General features: G+C 35.7%; 1 long non-coding RNA gene across 1 annotated transcript in view; it reads right to left on the reverse strand.

Annotated features, from left to right (window-relative positions):
* Positions 1–4,860: 4,860 nt before the first annotated feature.
* Positions 4,861–18,451, reverse strand: part of LOC109271905 (uncharacterized) — a 28,491-nt gene continuing 14,900 nt past the window's right edge. The window contains exons 2-3 of the long non-coding RNA XR_008418414.1: positions 13,609–13,664; positions 4,861–4,949 (exon numbers count right to left, since the gene is read on the reverse strand). This is a non-coding gene — a long non-coding RNA (uncharacterized LOC109271905). The remainder of the gene's footprint in view (positions 4,950–13,608; positions 13,665–18,451) is intronic.

The following is an 18,451-nucleotide window of genomic DNA, read 5'->3' on the forward strand; positions in this document are numbered from 1 at the left end:
GAAGAGTAGTAGGCAGATATTTGCCCAGAGTTTTACACCATGGGTTGTCGGGGAACTAGGAGACTGAGTATCAAGGATGACAAAATATCATCACAATTTTCTATGAAAAGTTTTCAAAAAACAAATTTATTTTAGGATCTTTGGCATATGAAGGTAATAGGTGGATTTTGGTATGACTTATATAATGTGTTATAATTTAAAACGAACTGTGCATTCTAGGAGGCACTGCAGGATTAAAGGAAGTTCCAACAGTGAATAAAAGAAAATAATCTAAATAATGTAAGTGCTCTCTGGGGTTACATTTTTGTAACTTCATTATTTAGTGGAATCTTCTGATGTGGGAAGCCAAATTATTCACTGGAGATAGATGGTGATATATGGAAACTCTAAGAGGCAGAATATTTCAAGTGGGACTTCAAGGTTAATTAGAAGAAGGAGGTCAGAAATTTATAAACCTAAGAAATAGTCTCCAGATTTTCTGTTTTAAAAACATAAACAAACAAGAAATGTATTCATAATCAAAAGACTGTTTTTATGGAGCTCTTGTTGTAGACAATGAGGGATATTTAAAAGAGCATGAGAACACATTATACCTGTTCTCAGGGGACAAAGATACCAAGTGATGAGCACTAGTCTTTGTCAGTGCTGAGCTGAAGTCCTACCAGCTGAAGCAGGACTGGAGACTGTCACACAATAGTTAAAGAGTGATATAAGTTAGGGTAAGATAAAGATCTAAATTTTTGGTTTTCAATCTTCTTTTTATAGAACTTTGGAGAAAAGACTCTCTCCAAATCCAAGGTTAGACAGAAAAACTGCAGGAGAAAACTGAGGCTTGAGTGGAATTTAGGAGAAGGGAAGGGAGATATTGAAAAGGAAAGGGTAGAGAATTCCAAGACAGGAGATCAGCTTGAACAAAGACATGGGAAGAAGAGGACAGACTTGGGAGTCAGCACCAGGGAGGAGTGGGAAGTTGTTGAGATAACTTAAGGAGGACCAGATAATGAGATAAAATTTTAGAGTTGATATCTTTAGCATAGAATCAATTGGAAGTCATTTTATAAAAAGTGAAATGTGATAATTACACCCAGTGTCTTCTGATGAGTAGTCTGGAAGGATTAAAAAAGACAGCTAGGAGGATGAGATAGGAAAGTCAGGGAGACCACAGATTACACTCATTCAAGTATAAGGTAATAAGGCACCAGAAATACTCTACATTATACAAAGGGCAAGGAGGGTCTTCTTTGACTGTTAAAATTAACTCCCACAATCACCCTCCCTAGTCTTTTCATGCATTTCTTTTTTTCATAGCTTTCTTAACCACTTTATTTTTATTTATTGCCTATCTCTCTCCCTGTAATAGGTAAGCTTTTTTTTTTGTTTTGGTTTTTATTCTTATATTTCTACAACCTAGAACAGTTCTTGACATGTGATAGCTGTTCAATAGCATTTTTTTTCTCATATATTAACGACAAAGATAAAAATGCTGAAAAAAGTACTACTTAGGGGCAGATTGAAGAGAAAGAAAAAAGTAAAATAATAATTTCAGGTAATAGTGCCTAAATTTTTTTTTCAAGTCACAGGAACAATTGGAGAGTTTTTATCCAATGGAGGAAATTTAGAGTTGGTTTTAGATTGGAACCTAAATGATATTAGGAAAGTATTATTCGGTTAGTGCTGTCTTTCCCACACCTAGCCCAGTGCCTACAAGATTAGTATTCCATAAAAAGGCTTTGAAAGAATACATGTTATTTGAAGATTGAGAATTAGTAAATGTGTTCTGTTTGGAGTCGGAAAGATAGGACTGAAGTACAGGAAAAAAATAGGAAGGATAGATGAGAAGTTTCAAGTTGGAAGCTAGATGATGGGGTGTGGCTGAGGAGTTTTCCGAAATTGGAAATGAATAAATAGTTTAACATGTTCATGCAATTTTGTGTAAGAATGGTTATTCTCATTTGACTGAAAACATGTCTTGGCAAATTTAGAAATTAATTTAAGAAATTTGCAGCCTGGAGGCAGAGCATACAAACACTAGACTTTTCGATTAATTTTATGCATACGTGTCATTTCTTCAGTAGGCAAATTTCTGAAAAGTTTTGTGCAAATCAAATAAGGGCAAACCTAATTACATTGACTTGCAGTAGGAGAGCTATTTTATTTGCATTTCTGATTGATTTGCAATTGGCACTGCTCCATATAACACCTTCATCAGTTTTTGCCCTTCAAGATTCTCTGTGAATCAGTTGATGGACCATCAGCATTCAAATTCATCGAGGGCTTACTATTTAAAGGATGTTTGTAATAAATGTCTTAGTTATATGCGAAAAACATATCTGGATATATTGAATTTTATAAAGAACAAGGAACATATATCATAAAGTCTCAGTTTTAGTATCATAAATAGAAATAAAGCATAGAATTTAAGAGTTGATGTGAGCTAGTTCATTAAATTAAAAGTAAGGTATATGATATTTTTAATCACTGTGAGAATTTGACCAGTTATTAAATCTTTGATTTCAAATTTTCCAAAACTAGGGACTTGATATGAAAACTTGGAAATGCCACTGATACTTTTCTTTTTCATTCTCTCAATATGAAGACAAGGTGAATATTTTTATAATGGGACTATTGTAATTATGTGCATCTGTGTGGGTGTGCCTTCAGTATATAATACACACACACACACACACACAAGTAACTACTCAATTTACCTTTCTTTTTCTTTCTCCTGAGAACACCTATAGTGCATAGTTTGAATCCACTTGAGCTAATTAATATCTTTAAGAAATTATTTTTTTACACCATCTACATGAAAACATGAGGGAAACAAATTTGAATACACGTTGAACCTGCTAATGGTATCTGAAATCAGTGACCTCAAGACCAACCTGAGAGGGAAGAACCTGGAGAGAAGGAATTCTTGCCCAGGCCTCCCTCTTAGATCTCCACAGCACTAACTAAAGTGTGCAGTTGGGACTCAATAACTAATAAGTCCTCTGCTCCAAAAATGATCAGATTTATTGGACTGCATATGATGTAGTCATTTCTGCTTCTTCCTATCTTCTGAAAAAAATAAAGTAACAGCAACATGAGTCTGTCGGGCCTTAGGCACTAACTCTTTTCAGATAGAATCCTCTTCCAAACTAAATGCATTTCTCATGTTTTTCTTCACCCTGTCTCAGCTATTCTTTTTTTTTTTCTCACCCAAATTCACAATTTTAATGCTGATGGACTAAATTCCTTTCCCTAGACATTCCTGCTGAAGATACAGGCAGAGCCAGCAGGATCATCACAGTATATTACTGTTCACATCTTTGATCTTTCTGTGGATTAAATAATAAGTAGGAATGAGAGTAAGTTATGTAAAGAAATGGCATCATTTGATTCTCACATATAAATAGACTCTGGTTATTATTTAAGATAGAGTAGAATGTGTTGCAGTAACAAAAATCCTTAAAAATCTCAGAGGCTTTCAGCAACATAAGGTTTGGATTTTGTTTGTTTGCTTGTTTGTCTTCCTTGCTCCTGCAACATGTCCATGTCAGTGGTGAGTGCTGTTCTGTGTTGTCTTTACTTAGGAGTGCAAGGTATTGCTTCATGCTGAGGGGAGTCAGCACCATCTCCTAAGGGCTTCCATCTGGAAGTGGTGCGCTCAGCTTCCCTTCACACTGCATTGCTCAGCCTCAAGGGGCTGGGAATATGGATCCATCAGGGCCCTGGAAAGAAGAAAATTACAAATCACAATTCATCTTATAAGTCCCTCACCTTGAAATAAACAAAAGTTATGCATATACAACTTACTTTTAATATACATTTTCAGCTTAAATTAGCTCATGTGCATTTGGGAAATTATAAAATGCAATATAAATATAGGTGTTAAAATTAACATATTTTAGATAACATAATCGTTAGAATGGAGAATTGGATACTTATGATAAATAGCTAGTTTTAAAGTGTTCCTTGATTTTTTTTTTTTTTGCCTTGATACAAATTTATTGAGTACCTTCTATTTTTCTGGTACTAGGTACATAGATAAACGAGACACACAGGGGAATTATAATCCAATAGAAAAGAGGTACTAGTAAATCAACGCTTTTGATAGATTGCATTAAATGTGATGACAGAAACAAATACAGGACGCAAAGAACTTACTGAAAAGAGAAATTTCACAAAGTGAGGTCAAGATGACTCTGTATACCCAGAGAGATTGCAGAGTGGTGACTTTGACAGAGTTTTAAATACTGAATAAAAATGTGTATGGATAATGATGATCTGGACAAAGGAAATACCATCTCCCAAATATAGAATATGAGAGTTTATATGATGGTGAGAAATTTCAAATTCTAAGTGGCTGCAGACTACCCTTGTGGGGGCAAAGGATACACACAGCAAACTATAAAGTGAGAGAGGTAGGCAGGTAAATGTGGGCCATGTTAAAAATGTCAACTTTATCCAAGAGATAATGGTGAAGCACAGGAGTCTTTCTGCTTTAGAGAGAACATTCTGTTGGAGGGTGAAGAATGAATCTTCACTACACAGTACAATACCTGGTACATAGTTGGCACTCAATATAAATTTTGAATGAATAAGTAAATGGTAGCATGTAAGGTAAAGTGAGATTATCTCACTATAATACATTAAACAATTTTTTAATTAGAAATTAAATTTGCAAAAATTTGGAACTATCACACATTCAAACTGCTGGTAATATTTATACTGAGTGTTCCTAAATGAAGTAATGATTTAGAAAGGCAGCTATTCATTCATTTATTCATCCATTGACTTGTTTTCATTGATTCACTCATGCAAAGGATGTATCTTCTATGTAAAGCACTTATTAAATGACATGAGAAGCAAAGATACCTGTAATACAGATTTTTTTTTTCCTGCAGGAACTCTGGGGTCGAACAAAAGATCTAAGACTCATACTCAAATAATTACTGCAATGTGGTCTATGGAAACAGGAATAAAAGAAAAACAGATTGGTGCTTATTTTGAGGTCAGTGGTTATAAATGGCTTCTGGAATAGGTATTGTTTAGGCTGGCTTCTTGACAGATATAGCTTAGACTTTCAGAGATAGTCAAAGTAAATGAGGTAAACAGCAATACCTATTCCAAACAATTTGTTCAATTTTGTTTTTTATTGTTATTGTTTACTTTAATCTGTCAAAATTATGAGACAGACTAATTTTTAACTAAGAAGCTGATTCAAGTAAAACAGTCAATCAGATAACCTTGAATTTATTTTGCATACAAATGAGCTCTCAATGCATCAGCTATTCATATTTAGTTACCTCTTCTGACTTGTGGAACAAATATTGACAGTCTCTTTTTTAATCACCAGAAAATTAAAATTTAGCAGCATTCCAAACAGGTTTCCAATTTTATTCTTTAGAAAAGAAGTGGTAACACAGCGGTTAAGTGCACATACATATTTTGCAGAAAATATGTTACATTTTATAACCCAGAAGTTGATAAAATGTTTTCCATTATATCATATTTCAATAATTTATTAACCATTTGAGTATTTATTGTGTTTGAGAAAATGTGCCAAGTCATTAATAATAATATTAGATTCATTAAGCTTTTTGATTTGACAGGCAGTGAAATGTTTGCTTTGTACACCTTATCTCATTTAATCCTCAAAACGACAATATGAGAGAAGTATTATTATCCCCATTTTACAAATGAGAAAATTTAAGTGTAGAGAACTTAGGTAACCTGCTCAATGTTACATAAAAAATATGTGGGGAGGGGCGCCTGGGTGGCTTAGTCGGTTAAGCGTCTGACTTCGGCTCAGGTCATGATCTCGCGGTCTGTGAGTTCGAGCCCCGCATTGGGCTCTGTGCTGACCGCTCAGAGCCTTGAACCTGTTTCAGATTCTGAGTCTCCCTCTCTCTCTGACCCTCCCCCGTTCATGCTCTGTCTCTCTCTGTCTCAAAAATAAATAAACGTTAAAAAAAATAAAAAAATAAAAAAAAAATATGTGGGGATTATGTATGCTAAGTAAAATAAATCTGACAGAAAAAAGACAAATACCATATGGTTCTACTTACGTATGTCTAAAAAACAAAACAAACCAGAAACAGACTCACAAATACAGAGAACAAACAGGTTCAGAGAGGATGGGGTTGTGGGGAATGGGTGAAAATAGGTAAAGGCGATTAAGAGGTACAAACTTCCAGTTATAAGATAAATAAGACATGGGGATGGAAAGTACACCACAGGGAATATGGTCAATAACCTCGTAATAACTTTTTATGGTGATACATATTAAGTATACTTACAGTGGTGAGCGCTGCACAATATATACAGTTGTGAATCACTATGTTGTACATTTGAAACTAATATACATTGTGTATCAACTACATTTCAATTTAAAAAGTAGAAATACAAGATTCAAACTCAGATCTGTCTTTTCCAAAATCAGTGTTCTTTATTGCTATACATATTAAATAGGAAATAGTAAGAAAAAATCTGATTCCACCTTAATGTCAACCAGGATTACCAACATATAACAGAAACAACAAGAAATGTAATCCAAGTGTTGAAACTGGGATTGGGAGTTCTGAGAGGCAGAGGCTGTCTTTTCCATTTTCAAATCCCAACATCTATCCTTGTTTGTTGATGTGTAATAATTGCTTAGGATATATTTATTGAATTAACAAATGAATGACTACAAAGAGATACAAGGAGGAATTGAAGCATCAGGAGACATTTTTGTACAAGAAGAAATTGAGAGGTTAGATGTTCACCCCAATGCCGAACATCTACCTAATCAAAATGTCTTGAGTTGAATCCAAACCATTCAATTCTAACTCTGTTCTTTTCCATGGTACCACGGCTGCCTTTGGCACTGTTTCAGGAAGATGGCACATAGATGCAGAGATGACACCTGTAATTTACTAAGATGATAATATCCTTGAACTCAGGTTTTGCCTTACATCTACTCTAAAGCTTCAGTGTGCTATTGTTTGCACTAGGGGGCAGTATATAGTGGTTGAGACTCTGAGTTCCTGGTCAGGCAGAGTGGGTTCAAATTTAGGTTCTGTCCTTTACTACTTATCGTGTGATACCAGGCAAGTTGTTTAACCTCACTAAACCTCAGTGTTATCATGTATAAAATAAATTTATAATAGTACCCACAGAACCGTGAGGATTGAATGTGAAAATCCATGAAAAGTGCTTAGCACAGCATTTAATGCATTTATTATACAGTCTAAAAGAACTGACTATTATTTTGCATTGCTGGGTGTATTAGTTTCCTAGATCCGCTATCACAAAGCACCAAAAATCGGGTGGCTTAAAACAATAGAGATTTATTCTTTCACAGTTTTGGAGGCTACCAGTCACAAATCAAGGTGTTGCAAGGCCATGCTTCTCTGATGTTTCTAGGGAAAACTCCTTTTTTGACTCTTTTGCCTTCTGGGTTTTATTGGCAGTTTTTGGCATTCTTTGGCTTATAGATTTATCACTCCAGTCACATGAACATCTTCTCCCTGCGTATCTCCACATCATCTTCCTTCTGTGCATGTCTGTTACTGTGTCCAAATTTCCCCTTTTTATAAGGATACCAATTCATACTAAATCAGAGCCCACTGTAATGACTTGATCTTAAATAGCTTACCTCTGTACACACCCATTTCTACATCAGGCTGCATTTTGGGGTAATGGAGGTTAGGACTTTAACATATTTTGAGGGGGACATAGTTCTATCTATAAGACCAGGCATCTACTTTTAATATTGCTTCTTAAAGGAGCCAGGTACGTTGAAATCCCCTGACCCAGAAGAGTGTAAAAAGCACTTCGCTGAGAACTGTCCCTTGTGTGTCCTACTTTTCTTCACCTAGCTTCACAGCCATCTCCTGACAGCCTCAATTGACAGTTGCCTCTTGGGTCTGGTTTAACTGTCACTCCTGGTCTAATTAGGAGAGCCACTTGCTGACCTGAAGCTTCCGTCCCCAGTAGGCCCCTAGTTCTGCTTTTCTTGCATCACTACCTGTCTCTGGTGATAGGATTGCGTCTCCTGGAGACTGACCTTGTCCTCATTTTACCTTCAGTAATCCTCTATTGACATAGATGATAGCGGTAATAGTTTGTATTTATTGAAAGCTCTTAGGAGGCAGGGGTGATACCAAACACTCCACAGGCATTGCATTATGTAATCCCCACATAAGTCCTATATGGTACGTTGGCCAGTGTACAGATGAGGAACTGAGGTTCAGAGAGGTTAAATGCATGAAATAGACAGGAAATGATGAGGCTGAGGGAATGGAAGAGAGAGCAGGCATAATCCGTTGCAAAATGAAATAACTTCCAAGCTTCTGGTCTGGTGTTTGGATGGATACAAAGTCATACTTTTTACTAGAATAGGGGACGAAAAGGAAAACCAGGTGTGGGGAAGGTGGGAGGTGATCATAGCTTTAACTGCAAATGTGTTCTGTGTGATGCTTTAGATTATGTAAATGACGATGAGGCAGTTGGATGTATGGGCCCAGAGGTTAAGGGATCCCTACTGTCTCTTCCAAACTGGTCTCCCTGCTTCTGCCTCTGCCCTTCCCCATCCTTCTACAGTCTATTTGCTATACAGCTACATTGAATCACCTCTCTGTTTCCTAGCAATGGCTTCTCATCTCATGCAAAACAAAACCCAAGGCTTGACCGTGACCTACAAGGCAAGACAGAATCTGGTGCCCTATGAACCTCTCTCCCACTCCTGCACTTCACTCTAGCCATACCAGCCCCTTTGCTTTTTTGCAAGGCAAGCAAGTTCTACATCAGGGCCATTATACTTGGTGTTTCTTCTACTAGAATGTTCTTACCCCCAGATATATGTATGGCTGGTTCCCTCACTTCCTCAGTGATGCTTTCCTTGACCACTGTATCTAAAATTTCAATTCCTACAAACTAACATTTAAAATCCTCTTTCTCAGCTTTATTTTTTCTCCTTTGTACTTATTACTATTTAACCTACACTAAAATTTACTTACATACCTTGTTTATTTGCTCAAATGTAAGCTTCATGGGGGCAGGGATTTTGTCTGCTTTGCTCAATGCTGTAACTCCAGTGTTTAGATGATTATTGGCACAGAGTATGCCTGCTATGAATATTTATAATTAAATGATTATGTAGGAAAATATGATCAAAATATAGATTTTATTCATTCATTCAGCAATTATTTCTTGAATATCTGTATTATGTACCAAACATTGTTCTAAGTTCTGGAAAATAACAAAATAGATCATATGTCTGCCATCATGGAGCTTACTTCCTAATTAGAAAGAGCAAAAATAAACAGTTAATTAAATATACTGGATACCAGATGGTGACAAGATTTAGGGGGAAAATAGTGAGCTAAGGAAGATGGATTTCAGAATCATGAACATAAAATGTTGGAGTCCCATGTGAAGTGAGGATCATACATAGTTTGTGACGTGAGGAAACATAAACATTAAAGATATAAGTAAAGGAAGAGGAAGCCTGTGAAGACATCTAAGAAGGAAATGACAGAGAAATGGAAGGAAAGCCAGGACAGTGTGGTATCATGAAAGTCAAGGAAGCAGAGAATCTCATGAAGGAAAGAATATAATCAATAACATCAAACATCTAACTTGCAGAGGTCAAGACCTATAAGGACAGAATGTATTTGTTAGCATTTGGCATTTATATGAATTTACAAAGATTAGTTTCAATGGAACAATGAAATAAGAAGCGAGATTACTGTGAGCTAAAAAGAGAATGGGGATATGAGACTATCAATAGAAGGTGATATGACCCACTCTTTTTCAACAAGCTCTGCTTTAAATTTAAAAAAAGAAAGAAAAGATAAAAGAATTAAGAAAATAGCTAGAGGAACCCATCAAAACTGTATTAGAACTATTTTGGATACAATCAGGATCTTGAAGATAGCTCACTTTATCTCTCTCTCTCTCTCACATACACACACGCACTCCACATATATACATTCCACACACACACACACACACACACACACACACACACACACACACAAACACAATATCCCCATTCATTAGTAATCTTAATTTTCAAAGAAAACAAAGTTCCCAGAAGCTTGTATATTTATGAAAGTTTGGTCCAGGATTTGTGCTCAACAAGTTGCAAGTCCAATTATACCCAGAGACTTAATGAAAACATAGGTCAATTACAAGGTATGTATTAACAATAAGAATAATAGCAGCTAACACTGGTTGATTACTTACTTGGGGTCAAATACTATGACAAGCGTGTTAAATTTATTTGTCCTCACTTTTGAGATGTGGAAACTGAGGCTCAGAGATGTTAAATAATTGCTCAAGGTTATAGGGCTTACAAAAAAGCAGAGCTGAGATTCAAACACGATCTAACTCTCAACTTTATGATTCCACTACACCAGGCCACCTAAGCTAAACAACACTTTAGTATCTTACACTCATCCAACTTATGGATAACTCCATGTGAGTCACAGACCAAAATGTAAAATACTAAGCTATATAAGTACTAGAATGAATACATGAGTAAATTCTTCTATAACCTGGTAGTAAACAAAACTTTCCTGTTATCCAAATTGAGAAAAATAAGGGAAAAGATGGAAAATTTTGAGTATTTTATTTTATGAAATAAAATAATTTCAAATCGGGAAAGTACTTAAGTTACAGACAAAGAGATAGTAACTCTAATATAAAAAGAACTTCTAAAAATAGAAAACTGCCACGGACCTTATAGAAAACTGGGCTAGGCATAGAAACAAGAAAAGAAGTGTATTAATAATCTATTGCCAAGCAACAAAGTATCCCAAAATTTAGCAGCCTAAAATGATGAACATCTATTATCTCACAGTTTGTGTAGGTCAGGGATTCAGACACAGCTTAGCTGAGTCCTCAGCTCAGGTTCCCACACAAGGTCAATCGAGGTGTCAGCTGGGGAGGTTGTCAACTCAAGGTTCCATGAAGGAAGGATTCTCTTACAATTTACTCTGTAAATAGTTTATATACTATGAACCAAATCAGAAGGGAGAAAGCAATCTCTAAAACTTCAAAGCAAAATGAAAAGAAAGAACCTAACTAGGTTTCAAGTTGGTGGTATAACCAAATAGGGAGGAACTATTTAAAATAAAATGACTTTAAATTTTTTTTTTTAATATTTATTTATTTTTGAAGGAGAGAGAGAGAGAGAGAGACAGTGTGAGTGGGGGAGGGGCAGAGAGAGAGGGAGACACAGAATCGGAAGCAGGCTCAGGGCTCTCAGCTGTCAGCATAGAGCCTGACTCGAACCCACGAACTGTGAGATCATGACCTGAGCCGAAGTCGGACACTCAACCGACTGAGCCACCCAGGCGCCCCTAAAATGACTTTAAAACACAGGAATATGTCTCCACAGTTGATGGGAAATACCCTAAAAACAAACAAATACACAAACAAGACTGACCCTACCCAAAAGGAAAAAAAAAAACACAACAAAAACCTTTAGTTATTGACAGTGTTGAAAAATACATATAATTATGTAGGTGTGCTCATGAAGCAGGATTTTCAGCACCAAAGAGATGAGGTATAGATGCAAGACCAAAGAGCTTAAATATAAACCCTGTATTCCTGACACAGAATTGGAATCTCAGTATGAACTCACGGTATATTTTCTCTAAGAGAAAAAAACAATAGCTCTATCCATTGAAAAAGACTATACGCAGTAACAGATCGGGTGGCAATAAAGCAAAGTTTATTGACCAGATTTTGGTCTCTAAGTATCATTTCCTCCTGAAGGGAACAAAGTAACTTAGAAAAAGAGCTGATTCTAGGTCTAGGGCAAAACATGTATGAAATGATCCTGGAACATTTTATTATACCAGAAGTGAGGAAACTAACCATGATAGAGTTACATCAAAAAGATCCATGAAACTAATGTGAAGACAATCCTGCTGGCTAAAAATAGGATACCTGTAGTACAAATAAAAATAATAATGTAATGAATTGAAACATCAAATACGTTTAAATCCATATATTTATAATTATATAATATTGTATATATTATATTATTATTATATATAATTATAAGATAATAATATATAATGATGAATATAATCTTAATAACATTATTGCAATATATTAAAATAGTATATTAATAATATGACAATATATTAATAGTATATAGATAATATATATTAAACTCTCCTTCACCTTTGGAATATGCTAAGAAGCCAATTCATGTTTTTAAACTGGTAAGTAAAGGGAACTAATCGAAAATGTATCCTGCCTTTTCTGCATAAATTGTACTATTTAATAATCAAATAGTTGATTAGGTGATGTTTCTCTTTATAGAGGTATTAGAGATAATGAATAAAGAAGAAATGATAAAATTAATATTTTTCAGTACCTAAAAGAACTAACAAATCTAGGTAATAATCTTCAATGGTTGATAACAGCACTAACAGAGGAAAATAAAACAGAACAAAACAAAGCAGATGTCATGTACACACCTATGAAATATTCATGCAAAAAAAAAAAAAACCCAAAAAACCAAAACTGGATCTACCTTCCTATACACAGAAATAGAGGGGATAAGAACATGTTAACTGACCCTACAGAGATGCAATTATCAAAACCTAGACTATAGGGACTTTATGGGTTAAATGACTGATTTCTTTAATAAATTCAAAGGAAAAAAGTTATGGAAAGAAAAGTTACAAATTAATATAGCAATAAGAGACATCATAACCAATTGCAAACTTTAAATCTTATTTGCATTTTTATTTGAATAAACTATAAAAAATAAAAATTACACAATAGGGGCAATTTAACTACTGAGTGGACAGATATTGGATGATATTAAACAGTTATTAAGTGTCATTATTCTAATTTTGGTTTGTTTTTTTTTAAAAAGTACTTATCATTATATAGAGATGTGTACTGAATTATTTATGAATGAAAGGACATGTTGGGAATTTGCTTCTAAATAATCTAGAGGAATGGAGAATTAGAGCAAAGACAGAACAAGTTTGAAGTGATAATTACTAAAGGTGAACAAGGACAGAAGGTTTTATTATACTATTCTCTGTAATGTTACATAGTTGTTGGGGTGTCTAAGTGGCTTTGTTGATTAAGCATCTGTCTGACTCTTGATTTCAAATCAGGTCATGATTTCAAATTCAGTTGTGGGGTAGAGCCCCAACTTGGGCTCTGTGCTGGGTGTGGAGCCTGCTTGAGATTCTTTCTCTCTCTCTCTCTCTCTCTCTCTCTCTCTCTCTCTCTCCCTCTCCCTCTCCCTCTCCCTCTCCCTCCCTCCCTCCCTCCCTCCCTCTCTCTCTCTCTCCCTCCCTCTCTCTCTCCCTCTGCTCCCCCCCCCACTCATGCACAAGCTTTCTCTCTCTCTCTGTCTTTAAAATATATATATATACTTTTACAATTTTCCACAGGAATTCTTTAAGCTGAGTAGTAGTGGGTCCACAGGTTTTTAAAAATATTATTTTTGTACTTTTCTGAATGTCTGAAATGTTTCATAATACAGGAAAAAACAGGAAATTGGAGCTCTTATCACATTCTGAAAGTAGCCAGTACCCCTCTATGACACATTTTATTTATGGTTTTATGTTAAGAAGTTCATTTTCAAATGATACTAACTTGCTGATTCCAGGGAAATCATTGAATTATTTAATTCTTTTTGGTCATCCATTTTCCTGTGGATGGGAACAAACGAAAATTGTTAATTAATAAACTTTATTTTTCTGTGCTTCATGTTCTTTGAAAACAAATCATTATTAAAAAGGAATGGTTTTATACCTGACCAATCTTCACACCAACTATATTGCTTTGGCCTTTTGTTTTTAATACAAAACTTTTTTACTGTACATTTTGAAATGTTTTCATCTTTCTCACACAAAAAAAGAGGGTAGTGTAACACATTACTGATTTTCACTGACAGGTGCTAGACTATGTGAAAAACCTTGTGGGATTAATTTTCTGTTTTGCATTTTTCCCATGCTATGCTGATTGGACGTAGCCCATGACTTAGTTCAGCCCCAAAACATGGCACCAGATCAATCAGTGGGTTTGGCACAACTTTAGTTGCTCTGGTATAGGATTCATTAGAAAGAAGTCATATTCATAAGATAGTTTAACTGCTAAAAGAGAAAAAATAAAAGTGTTTTGTATCCTTGCTGTTTTTTCCCAAAGGGAAAGGGAAGAACTGGTGTTAGGGGGAACAGAAAGAGTCAAGGGAGTGGAAGCCATGTTTCCTAGAGCCTTCAAGTCTGCCTCTCAACCTCAAGAATAAGCTTTGTACTCTTAGGAGTTTGGCTTTCCAAATTGGGATACCAAGGTCCTTTCACACATATATATATCCTTCTAAAACTCTGCTTTTCAATTGCGCTAGTGTGTTCTATTTTAGAACACTTCTCACTCACTCAATAATCCAAAAGAGAGACTTTGATACCAGAGCTAAATTAAAGAGGGAACAGTGCTTGTTTTCAGATAAAGTGAGAGTTACCAGCCTTCTTGAGAACATTATGTTTTGATTGATCTACTTTCTCACTGGCTCTTCTCTCTCAGCTTCCTTTTGGTAGAGGACCTCACTAGGTTCTCATCTCTGTTTTCTAATGGGGTTGCTATATCTAAATTCACCCTCTGGTCTCAGTGAAGGAAGATGGGTCCACAAAGGCTGACCCTGTTGCTCAACTCACCTTCTCACTCTTTTGTCTCTTTCAAAATCTATCCCCATGAGTAGATTTTCCAGGCTCTGGCCTCTTCATTCATTCATACTCCTATGGGTTCTTAATCATCAAATATGTGCACTGATCTGTCCTTTATTTGGAAAGAAAAACACAACAAAATAGGCTTTACCTTGTGACCTTCTCCAGCCACCATTCTATCACCCTCACAATTCTGATTCTCAAACTACTACAACAAATAATTTGGACCTGCTGCCTCTGTTTCTCTACTGCCTTCTGAAATCTGGCTTCCTCTTTGACCATTCAATGTAGAACAAAATTGTACAGGTGACCGGGTACCCAATCACCACATCCAGTGGCTCAAACATTTCCCTAAATCCCCTTGTGTGCTTGGCAGATTTCATCTGTGCTCCTCTTCCATGTCCTTTGTGAACTTTTCCTCCTTGGTCTCCTTGACACTGGGAAATCCTCAATATCTTCAAGCATTTTCAATGATGAATTCTCTGTTTCACTGGCTGCTCTATTATCCTTCACCTTACACTCCCTTTCTAAACATTTCTAGAATATTGGAGTTCTAGGGGGCTAATATTTAACACCCATTTGATTCTACTGCATAATATTGAACCAACTGGAAAACTAGACTAGGAGATCAGCAAATGGATATTAACTGTTTCTATAGATCAATGACCAAAAAAGGATGCTAATATTCTCTGCCTCTCCACTTATACCAAATTCAGAGACTGAAAGAACCTATTTAAGGAGACAAATTAGACTCAAAGAGCAGACTTACCCAGAATTGCTGTCTTCCAAAAAATAGAGGGTGCTGAATCTCCAGAATCTTTTAGCCTTTAAATAGATAAGATTTACCCAGTGGAAAGGCATGAACCAGTGAATGTCACTGTCACATGAAGTCAGATAAATCATGCTCCTGCTTGGGGAGAAGTCAGTAAGATATATCATGAGTGTTACTCTAAGCTCAGGAAGCTATATATACACAAGCAGTGTGGGATATTCTTCATTCTTAATCATCCTTTTTATGTAGATAAATCCCACATCTATGTCTCTGAGTCTGCTGTATTTCTACCTTTACAGTGTTAAACCTACCTGCCCCCCTCCACTTCATGTTCCCCTTTGCTATGGCCACTGGCACTAGCTCTCCTAGCCCTCCAAACAAAAATCTTTGGCATCATCTTTTATTCATCACTCTCCTTTGTTTCTATGGATTCTTTTAAAATGCCTATCCTACTCTTTCTCTTCAATTTGTACCTCTACCACCACCCTATTCGACTTCTTATTTATCATGTGTGCCTTAAACAACTACTTATTAAGTACATACCAGGTGCCGGGACATTTTTTAGGCAGTGGAGATATAAAAGAAAGATGAGACATTGATTCAGCCCTCATGGGGCTGAGAAGAGTGAACAAAGGGCTATCAAGCTATAACCCAAACAAATGCATGACCTCAACATGGACAATTGTAATACCTGAAAGGCACTTGGTGCTTAGCATGTGAGCCTGTAATGGGAGGATTTGGGAGGTGGGAAATAGGATCTCTGGGAAATGACACTCACACTGAAATATGAAGTATAAGCAGGGGTTAATTAGGCAAAGAAGGCAGAGAGAAACATTCCAGGCAGCATTCTATATGTGCAAATGCCTGATGATTGACGATAGCATGGTGAGTAGAGGTTGTCGTAAACAGTGTGTAGATTTAGGGATAATGTGGTACAGAATAGGGGAATTGGAAAGGTAATTAAGGGGTTATGCCATGTAGGGCCTTATACATCAGGTTAAGGAATATATATATATATGTACATATATGTATATATGTGTATATATATATATACATATATGTATATATGTGTGTGTATATATATATATATATATATATATGTATATATATATATATAATTTTGAGATCAAATAAAGTGACTGAAGTGTTTAAACAGGGCGACACGATTAGCGTTGGAGTTTTGAAAAGATCACTCTTATATTTTGGATCATTACCTTTGCTTCTCAAGCGATCATTTGTGTGTCTCCCATTCCCCTACTGTGTGAATTATTAACCAAACCAATGTTCAAATAATCCTCACTTTGTGCAGTTTGAAACTTGTCTGCTTCTTAATAAAATGGTATAGATATTCCCCATTATTTTTAATATAAAGCTCAGACTATTAGATATGCTTTTTTCTAAGGCTTGTTACCATCTGGGTTCAATCTCCCTGTCCAAAATAGTTTCCCACTTCTCCCCAAGACTGACCCTCCCTTCTAGATAAGCTGATTTCCCACCTGCCTCCAAAACACACCAGCCTTACTCTTGCCCCCTATTTGTGAAAGAAATGTTCTTTGAGATTTTGAAACTCTTGCTAAAATTTTTCCTCTTACAAAATTCCAAAGATAATCAAGGTTCCAGTGAAATTCTACCTCCTCTGTAAAATGATTGCTAACTACACTGGACCATGAGTTATGAGTTCACTCATGCTAAACTGATAGTATTTGTGTAGTTGTGACAGTTAAATAAGAATGAGCATTGCATAGGCAATTTCCTTCATGGGACATGATTCATTTTTCATTTTAGGTATCATCATCTTGGTTTGATGTGTTCATTTAGACCTCGATTATAGCCTTCCCAGTGATATTATTTTGTTATGCTTTGTTTTTCCATTATTAAGTGATTTTTTTTTCTAAAGAAAGATTTAGAAGTAGAGAAAAAGTGGAGCATCATAAGAGAATCTGAGTCTAGTTCTAATAAAATAGTCTCAATATTCTTAAAAATTATTTGGTAACATTTTTATGCTATTGAGTTGCTATTTCATAATTCACTCAAAAATGCCCTGTTGCTAGAGATTTAAATACTTCCATTTCATCATGTTTTAAATAACGTGGCAAACCATTATTTCTATTCTTAAGTTCCACTTATTTTCCTGGGATAGAGTTAAAAATATGTAACCAAGGATCCATTTGTTGTTGTTGTTGCATCTAAGCTAAAAGGCTTCCAATAAGGCTGTACTACAAAGTAGTGTATGAGAATGTTCACAACACATTCTCACTAGCATGGGTTTTTATCATTGCATATGTCATTTGTAATTCAATGTTTAAAAAAAACAAACATCCCAGTATGTTGTTGTTTTGATTTGGATATTTGTAAATAATGAGATGTGTCACTTGTCTCTTTGTTATTTGAGGGAGTATTAGGGAAATGAGTGTAAAAAAAAGGTGCAACTGAACCCCAGTAAGTGGAAGACTTTTTGATCTGAGGCTAGATTCTTTCATTTACTCTACAAATATACAGAGTGTCAAATATACATAGAGTATCAAGTACTATGCCTTATGTCAGATCGGCCATAAAGTAGTGGTTCTCAAATTTTGCTACACATTGGGATTGCCTAAGGATTATTAAACAAAACAAAACAAAACAAAAAAACACTACTACCTGGCTCCTATCTTGATCTAACCAGTATGGGGTATGACCTGGACAGCAACAGTTGTAAAAGCCTTCTAGGGATTCCAGTGTGTAGCAAAGTCTGGGAACTATGTCAGAGTAAAGAAGGATGGAGTCACAGAATATGGTCAGGGATGCAAGTGCTCTGAAGTGTATAAAAGAAGACACACACACACATACACACACACATACAACCACAATGTTTTGAGTCTGGCAGATTTTCTCTGCACTAGGTTACCTCAGACAGTGGCTTTGAGCAGTCCTACTTGAATGACTTCAAAGGGATATGATGAAACATTGGGCAGAACAAGACAATGATGATAAAACCAACAGCTATTTACTATCTTAGTCTGAA

The sequence above is a fragment of the Panthera pardus genome, unplaced genomic scaffold (assembly GCF_024362965.1).
Source record: "Panthera pardus isolate Hobbes unplaced genomic scaffold, ASM2436296v1 HiC_scaffold_11, whole genome shotgun sequence".
NCBI lineage: Eukaryota > Metazoa > Chordata > Mammalia > Carnivora > Felidae > Panthera > Panthera pardus.